The sequence below is a fragment of the Nipponia nippon genome, unplaced genomic scaffold (genome assembly GCF_047370975.1).
Source record: "Nipponia nippon isolate SJK-2023a ecotype South Korea unplaced genomic scaffold, ASM4737097v1 scaffold_8, whole genome shotgun sequence".
Taxonomy (NCBI): Eukaryota; Metazoa; Chordata; class Aves; order Pelecaniformes; family Threskiornithidae; genus Nipponia; species Nipponia nippon.
Window position 1 is genome coordinate 31,323,810 of NW_028262402.1, and position 9,443 is coordinate 31,333,252.

Sequence of the window (9,443 nt, forward strand, 5' to 3'; positions counted from 1 at the left end):
CAGCCATTCATGGGAGCAGCTCCATTCACAGGACCGGGAACCGTATGAATAAATCAATACATTCTGCCAGTCAGAATACAGGATTTTTCTTTAAAAATTGCATTTTGCATCAACGATAGCTTACATTTACCTTACGTTACTTGTCATGTTTAGATTTCTTACAAATGGCTCTTCTTGCTGTCAGTCTTATTAACCCCCAGTAAGACCTTAATCAGATTTTTGTCAGAGATTGGCCATATTTATTCAGGCCTTAAGTAAACATTTGGCCGAATTTTTGTTGGCATAATACATGTATTTAACAGCTTCAGGAATGCTGCATGCTGCTAAACTGCAGCAGCACCGATGTATGAACAGGTGTTTCATTTTTGTTAACTTTCACTCCCAATGAGCATCTGAGACACCGACTGTTTATATCTGAAAACCACCGTTGCCAAATTGTAATTACCTTTAATGGCTGCTGCAAGTAATGAGAACAATTACTACTTCCCTACTCCATTTAATCATTCTTGTCCTTTTTGTTGCAGACATGTTGAACCTTACTGCTAGAACAGGATGCATGCCAGGAAACTGCACTACCCAGCCTGAGCGGCTTAAAAAAGTGCATGCCCAGTTTAACTTTACATGGTTAATTGTAGCTAATTAAACACAAAAATGAAGCAGTACTGCTACTTTCACAAAAAAAAATAAAAAATACGCGTATCCCGGCATAGTTGATACTGCAGAAACCATTCTGCCTCTGTGGATGCGACATAAGCAAAGGAAATCTCTGCCTCAGATTTTTGGTTGTCTGCAGTGGGATCCGGGCCACTTACCACCCTACAACAGCTTGTCTTAGGAACATTTCCACCCTCATTTTAACAGTTGTAGCTGCATGTGTGACTAGCGTTTCTGCTGCCACGGCAGCTGTACCTGCTTGCCACTGACGTAGGGTAAGGCTGCAATGGAGACAATTGTATCTCCCTTGGGTTAGTGGATGTGCTACACTCCGCTTGCCCTAAGACGCACTGAACACAAGGCAGCATGCATTTTAATTATTTGTTTTGCTAATCAGAGCATCGTCCCAGGCTCTTCTCCAGGCTCAACTCAAGCTGCCAGTTAGGAGTTGCTGGATCTTTGAGTCAGCTTATTTGAATTGGGACCTCACGTTCACATGGTGGAGATACACTTTGACACAAGGGAGCACAAAACCCCATGCATTTTCTTCCTGGTCTTCCCATCCCTTGAGCTCAAACCTTTGCAGAGGGGCTGACTTTGCAGGTCCCCAGCTGTCTACAGACACCACAGCCTTCCGAAACCTGCTGGGGAGCGAGGCTGTAAGCCGCAGCAGCCGGGAAGGGGGAGGGCTGGAAGCTGGAGGTTGGAAGCTGCTTCCCAGGCAAGGGAGGGCTCTGCCCGGTTGAAGAGGAAGGGCTGGGACGCAGGGGCCAGGCTTCATTCACGGGTGAGCGACTTAGGTGGGTTTCCCCATCTGTTGAGGGGGAAAGACCACTGAAGTGTTTGAAAAGTGATTTATGGCAGAAGTGAGAGACCCTGGAGGCTCTGGAAGAGGGAGAGCTCCACCATCTGATTTAGAAGACCCAAAATGGTATTGCAAGTGTATTTCAAAGCCTAGGTAAGACTACCTTTTCTGTTCCAGGTTCTGTCTGGCTTAGCAACCCTGGATTTTTTGTTCTGAAGTTTACACTGGGGAATAGACTTGTAAGGAGGAATGTCTGGCAAGCCTGTTGAAAGAGAGGGGAAGGGAAAGGAATTAAACAAGAATTATTTGGTAACTAGAAAGGACTCAAGGGAAGAGTATAATTATGCTTCTTTTTCCCAGCTTTTGTTACTTCAACGAAGGGAAATCTTTCCTCTTTCTCTCCCTTGTGACAGACGACGTGTCTTGCCCAGAAGACAAGCGGTTGCACCTCTCTGGTCTGCCAGGTCTGGGCAGGGCTTTTAAGTGGGGAGTTACCTTCAGGAGAGCCGGTCACCGCAGAGCACTGCTCCTGCACTAAGGTGGCTTTAGTGGAAGTATGTGTGACTCTGTAAGTCACCAAACATGGGTGACAAATGACCTTTGAGATGGCTGGATTTAAACTAATAATCTTGAAGTTAAAATGTCAATTTACTCTTTCCTAGTTACCAAACATATAACCCATCTGTAATTACAGTTTACCTCTCTGAGCCAAACAGGTTATTTCTTCTCATTAAACAAGGGACCAGATATTTTATTAGTTGTTAAGACTAATAAAGGTAAAAGATTTGAGTACCTTATTTCAGTAAGAATAACTGGGGTAAATAAGAAACTCACAACTTTCATGCCAAATAACTAGCATTTGCTGTAAGACAATTCAAACCCTCTTCCACTTTATTGCTTCCCTATTATGCAATCATTTTAAGTGGGCTATTTATTTTAACTTAAGACTACTTATTTTGGTAGCCAATATAATATGCTTCTGTACCATTCAGCGACATTTTAGAAGACTAACAGGTTCAACTTTAAATGGTTGTAAAGACTAAGGGAGAGTGTTACTGCACAGCATCACACACCTTAGCGTAGCACTTGCGCAAATTGTCAGATGACATCTAAAAGACGGCTAAAACTTTACATTTTGGAGTTAGTAGTACAGAGCTTTCTACCTGGCAAAAGGGCAAGGGGAGGCTCTTTTTGTTCACTCTTGTCTTCTCAAAATTTGCAAAAAATTGTCAACAAAGTTCTTGTGAAACAAAATGGATGGAACAGAAGTATCCATGGCATGAGATCTATGAATGACATGCATTTATAGTTTCATTAAGTCTGGCCCATACTGAATCAAGTGAGGAAACAAAACTATAAAGACGAGTTATTTTTAGCCCCTAAAAAGATCTGCATATGACTATAACTATTTATTAAGCATATAACTGGTGAAAATAATAAACAATATTTAAGCTGTGGTGTCCAACTCGTCTGCTTAAGTTACTTAACATTGCTCCATTTAGTTAATTTAACTTTTCAATCTGCATCTCTATGCTGTTGTCAGGCATTTCAGCATAATTTTGAGGAAAAGTGTATGTATGGGGGCAAAAAGTGCTTTTAAGCACATTGTCTGTGAAAGTTTTAATATCTCATTCATAAATAGGTTTCCCAATTAGATAGTACATGGATTTAAATTAATTTCAATGGATGTTCTCTAATGCAATAGACTATAATGCTCCAAAGTAACTGTTACAGTCCATTGAATCAGTAGCCCATGAACTAATGAGGATTTACACATTAGCTGGTTAAGGTTCCTTAGGAATCCCACAACTTCAGAAGGATGTGAAGGTCTTTGAATGCATCCAGAGGGGGGCAACAAAGCTGGTGACAGGGCTGGAAGGCATGTCCTGTGAGGAGCTGCTGAGGGCTCTGGGCTTGTCTAGTTTGGAGAGAAGGAGGCTGAGGGGCGACCTCATTGCTCTCCACAGAGAGGAGGGGATGTGGAGAGAGAGGTGCTGGTCTCTTCTCCCTGGGATCCAGTGATAGGATGCATGGGAATGGTTCAAAGCTGTGCCAGGGGAGGTTTAGACTGGACATCAGGAAGCATTTCTTCACCGAGAGGGTGGTCAGACAGTGGAACAGGCTTCCTAGAGAGGTGGTCGCTGCTCCAAGCCTGTCAGTGCCTTAAAAAGAGGCATTTGGACAATGCCCTTAATACCATGCTTTAACTTTTGGTCAGCCCTGAAGCGGTCAGGCAGTTGGACTAGGTGATCATTGTAGGTCCCTTCCAACCGAAATTTTCTCTTCTCTCTTCTCTTCTCTTCTCTTCTCTTCTCTTCTCTTCTCTTCTCTTCTCTTCTCTTCTCTTCTCTTCTCTTCTCTTCAGAACATGTAAACATTTTGTTATTGAAATAAACATACATGGAGTAAGGAAATTTCTGCCAAATCTGATGGGAACAATCCATGAGTCAGCAATGACGTTTAAGAGCCTTAAACAAATATTGCTTTTAAATTGTCTTCTGTGGGACTACTCGTAGGTAAATCTGCATTTGTATTAGTCTTTGCATGGCTTGGTCCATAGAGCGTACAGTGAAAAGTGTGGTCCTGGTTATGCTATTCAAACTCTTTCTTTAATCCACAGTATGTAACTTTGCCACAGTGAGTGATCCATGTGGAGGTGTCCCTCTACTGTCAATGACTACAAAAGGTACACGGATTTCTGACCGTAGAGGCTCCAGCTCATACTTGAGCTAGATGCCTGTAGCTGAGGGTGAGAATCAAGTCAAAAAAATCAGGGTTTTTTTCCCCATCAGACTGTAAATTGTAATTTAGTCAATGGTACTCTGGGATTTCTTGAATGGATTCACATACTTCAGAAGCCTTTTTGAGCTGCAGCTGAAACAGACAGTTGCACAAGGAAAACCAACAAGCTGAGGGTTTTGTTTGTGGAAGTGGCCTGTCTCACACCCATCTGAGACGTGCAGAAGAGCTATGCTGGAATATGCTTGTGAACCTTAATCCTAGGCCTCCGGGTCACTGCCACTACATCCAGTCTTTCTCTCATTATTGTGATATTTTATAATTGTGTTCTGCTTTGGCTATTCTGTATTAAATTATCACCTTTTTATTTTCCTTTTGTTTAAATCTTACATAACCATTTAAGTCAAGAAAATTGCTGTAACCGAAGTGCAGTGACCTAGATTGCACCCTTTACCTCTCTGGAACTGGATCTCTGTAGGGAAATAGCTCTTTTTTTTTGGTTTAGGTTTTGCATGAGTGTAATGGAGAGTTTTACATTTTTGAAAGCCAAGTCATTTATATCAGACATGTTTAGCAGAAAAAATACTATTACGGAAAACCCAAGATTCTCCTAACAAAAAGTGACATGGGCTCTGATCCTTTGGATGTGTTAAGTCCTTTGTTTCACAATCACAGTGAGAAGCTGGGACTATTCAAACGGGAAAAATTGAAAAAGTACTAAAGTAAGTTGCAGAAATGGGATGCGAGTGCTGCAACTGATAAAAATACGTATAAGAAAGTTTGAGTTTTACAACTAATGATGATGAGACTTGGTTCAGCTTAGCAACATGGGACTTGGATATTCTGCATGCAGTAGTACATGCTGTGGTGCTTGTTTTCTTGCTTTCATAGATGCAGGGTGAAAGGATGCTGAGACACAGAGAAGCAAAAAAGCCAGCGAGCTGTACAGTAGAAAGTGAAAGGAAACACCAGAAAAAGAAATGAGAGAGAACTATACCTGAGCCCATGTGGGAGGACTCACAAAAGTGTCTTTAAAAGGTGCATTTGAAGTTTGTGTAAAGCGTGCCATTCTGCTGGACAAGGGAGGCTTGGCTGTGCCTGGATGCTGAGCATAAGAGCCCAGTGTTCCTACTCATAGGGGAGGTGATAACTTGCTTTGGGGGATATTTTTTATAATGTTGATGCTGGCTTTTTGAATGTTTTTCTATGCAACGTGTGTGTGTCTGTGTGTGTGTGAGTGTGTATGATGGGAAACACGCGAATGTGTAGTAAGAACTGTGGTTTCAGTGTGTGGAATTTGCTACTGGCTAGTTATTCTAGCACCGAGTCCAAGATAAATACCAGGTAGGCTTATATTTTTACATGTGCTTTTTTGTCCTGAAATGTTTTAAAAGTCTTCCAAAATGCAGGAAGTTGCACCTGGGGTTTCGCAATTTTCTTGGGGCTGACATTCCCGGTGCACATCACTTCATTTTCTGTTCCTGCTTTAATTTTTGTTGTTTGGCAACCTCCTGAAGGAAAGCTTAGAAGAAGAGGCTCCAGACAAGTGGTTTTTTTCTTGGTCTGGGGGCTGGCTTCGCTCCCTCTTCCTAAAAAGTTTTCTTCTGCACTGTCTTACAGACTATGGGAGTATCTAGACCTCCTTTCCACACTCCTGTTGTTTGGATTCATTTCTTCAGAGTACAAGTAGAGATTAAGCAGAATGGAAGGGTACTGACTTACTGGAAATGGTCTTGTTAGCTTCCTTAATGTACATGTAATAGAAGAAAAAGACTTTGAATTGAAGACACTCCACTGTGTCATTTAAAAATTATTTTCTCTGGCCTCAGAGTACCTTTCCCTTCAAGGTCTTCTTTGCGTGGATACTTGGACTGACGCTTAATTTTTTCCCACTGAAACTGTGCATCAGACCCAGAAGTGGGCTGTGGCCCAGCAGACACTTTTTTCCTGTTCCAGAGAACACACATCACCCTAATAACCACCATATTATTCCTCACGTGCCACCTAATGGGCTAAGTATGTGAAAAAGCAAAGACTCTGGAAGCCCTCGCGCAGAAGCATTGCAGTAGGGGTGCATAGGAAGCCATCGCTTATGGGACAGCTGGGAGCCTGGCTGTCGCGCTGGCTTTTCCTGGCTTTTCTGTGGGGATTTGTGATACGTGCATCTTGGTGTGCGTTTTTCAGTCATCCCAGCACTCGGGTCAAAAAGAAATGAAAGAGCAAATGGACTTGGCTAGCTATGAAAGCCAGTGAGAGGGTGGCAGATGGGGAGAAAAGTGCCAGAAAGGGCATTGTCTGGCTCTGAACTGTGGATAGCAGCAGCAGTATTCCCTTGAACAGCCACAGGAGCTGGGGAAGAAAGCCCGTCTTTGTGTTTAGGCAGTGACAAGGAAGGTTTGGGAGGCGTTGGGAAGCCGGAGATTTGGCTGGGGAAGGGTGAAAGGGGCTTGAGCCAGGAGAGGATGGGTTAGAAGGAGTACGGGACTTCTGAGATGGGAGCATGGGCTGGTGGCTTGGAGAGAGCAAGAAGTTGGGATCAGTTTGGGAAATGGGGATTTTTTAAATGAAAATGTACAGAAAAGTGAATGAAACCCACAGAGCTGAGGAATAAATCCATCTTCTGCACTTTAAAATATTCAAAAACTTAAAATATTTGTAGAACTTTGTAACAGACCAATGAAATGCTGCACGAAACAGACAGAAAACAATGCAATTGTAATTAAAATATACTACAACATCATCAAAATTCTTTGTGTTTTCATCACAAGAAATCAGCCCTTGTAATATATTCACTAAATGCATGGAACAGTTACGATCTGTTCAGTCCAGATATTATATTTAAGAGTCCTACCTTACAATAATAATAATAAATACTACACAAGATCAGGTCATTGTTTGGAGGCACCACCATCACAGGGGTAAGTAATGCACTTGCAGTTCATAGAACTGAGAGAAGGAGTCTTGTGCTGGCAAACTGGAGGCTATATCCTCTTATAAATTTGCTTCAGTTGACGCTTTGCCCATTTTGTTGTCATTTTTTTCATAATTCTCAATGACAGAAAACCCCCCAAAATACAAGAGAGGCCAGTGTTGTCCTAGATCCTTTTCTTTCAGAATTCTGCTACACTAAAATCACCAACAGGGAAGAATGCATTATATATTTTTTTTTCCTGTTTTGGCTACAAGCAGGTTCTTTTTTCAAGATCAGATTCATAATTTCTAGCTTTTTTATAAAGAAGGACTTAAAAGACAAATGGGATTTTGTGATAGGCTGTCAGTAAGAGCATAACCTTGCTAAGAATACTCAGACAATTAAAGACATTCTTTAACTTCAGAAATTCTGCTTGCAATTCATAGATGCACATCTGCAGTCAAAGAACACTTCTCACCGAGTTAGCACCTCAAACATTTGTTTCTCTAAAGCTTTGAGAACAAAACACCGCTTCAAAAAGGAGCAGGAAAGAGCCACGATAGAAAGAAGTGACGTTGAGGACCTGTGACAAGCAGATAGGGAATTCTGCCTTCCTACAAGTCCCTTCTGGCTTTGGTTTATCCTGTGGCCCTCTCCAGGATCATACAATTTTATTTAGGCACCAAAATAGGTCACCAAAGTTTCAGGAGCACTGAGAACTCAGCTATGGTTTCTCTGTTGGATGCTCGCCCTTTTGTTCCACCTTACAGAGGTAGGAAAGAACTATCAAAGCTTTCTTCTCTCTTTTCTTGCTATACTTTGTTCCAAAGGAAGTGGGTTCTGGAAACATTCACCGTTGTAAATCATGGCTTAAATTCGATACTTGTTCATCTGTTTAACTGCTGCTCTGTGTTTTCAGACTCTCACCCCATGCTGCATTGTTGGGAGAACAGACATAGCTGTATTGTCACTTGAAAATATATGAAAATCATAATGGATAGTAGTAATTTACATAAAATACCGATATTGAAGAGTTCTATAATCTCTGTTTTAAAATTCGAAGTGGCTACACATCTTATTTATTGTGTGCCATGAATCCTTTCCCATTCTTTTATGATGATATCTTACCATAACTGATAAAATCTAAGCCTTTCATCCACCACAGACACTCCATATCCCAGTGGGCCTTTGATCCAGTATGATCTTCCTAAATGGCACTATAGGGTCAGAGCATTTTCTGCAGAGAGTTTTGAGCTGAAGCATATTTCATAATGAGGCCCTTTTATTAAGATCTGTTCTGCCACTCTAATGGAAAACACAGATTTGTGATCTGTCCCTTACAGGATATTAAACAAAAAATCATACTATCATTATTGGATTAGTTACCTCAGAGCTTTCAGAGATTAACTCGTTATCATTACATTTTTCTAAATGCCATATTGCTTGTTGAATACGAATGGATTTTGAGTGGTCCTGTAAGTAGAAAATCGATAAATGGACGAGCAGTGTAATCTTTTAGACTAATAAAAAAATTTGTGCTTCCCAGCTTCATACAATTAAACTTCATTCAAACTCTCTTCCACATCTTCATCAGGGTTTTAATTCTCTTGTGCTTTTCCGTGAAAGGGAAGTTCCATGTTTAGTAGCTCAGAAGGAGGCACTGGGAAAGGATCTTTTCTGTAACTAGTTGAGATGAGATGAGATGAGATGAGATGAGATGAGATGAGATGAGATGAGATGAGATGAGATGAGATGAGATGAAGCGAATGTGGAAATCTGATAGCAGGATTTATGCTAATGCAAAGTCTTTAGATCATGTAGTCTGGTCAGATATTTACTTCTTGAGCTTCATATGTGTTGCAAAACATGTTGCTGAAAAAGGGTGTTCACTGGGTCGGCAGAAACATCACCAAAAGACTGGTCCTCCTTCCCACGCCCTCTGATAAAGATAGTATATCCTAAGTACATGCCCATTTAAGCGGTTTATTGTCATAGCCAGGGGACAATGATGTACAGTGCTCCAGAGCATATGAAATTTGAAATTGCATGTTGTTTGCAAGCTGCTGAAAGAAGACATTGCCTCAATGAAATGTACAACTTTGCTGCTATTTATATATATAACAATTTATACAAATTCTATGCAAAAGCACCTCTGTTAGGTTCTCTCTAATATCTTTACAGTACATGAGATCAAATAAAGATGGATCTGGGGAGGACCCTGGGAGTAAATAAAAGTATACCTGGAATCCTATTATAGAGGATGCGCTGCTTTCCCCATGAAATGCTATGACTCCAAGATGTGTGTGCTACCTGAAGTAACTCATCTTCCTAGTA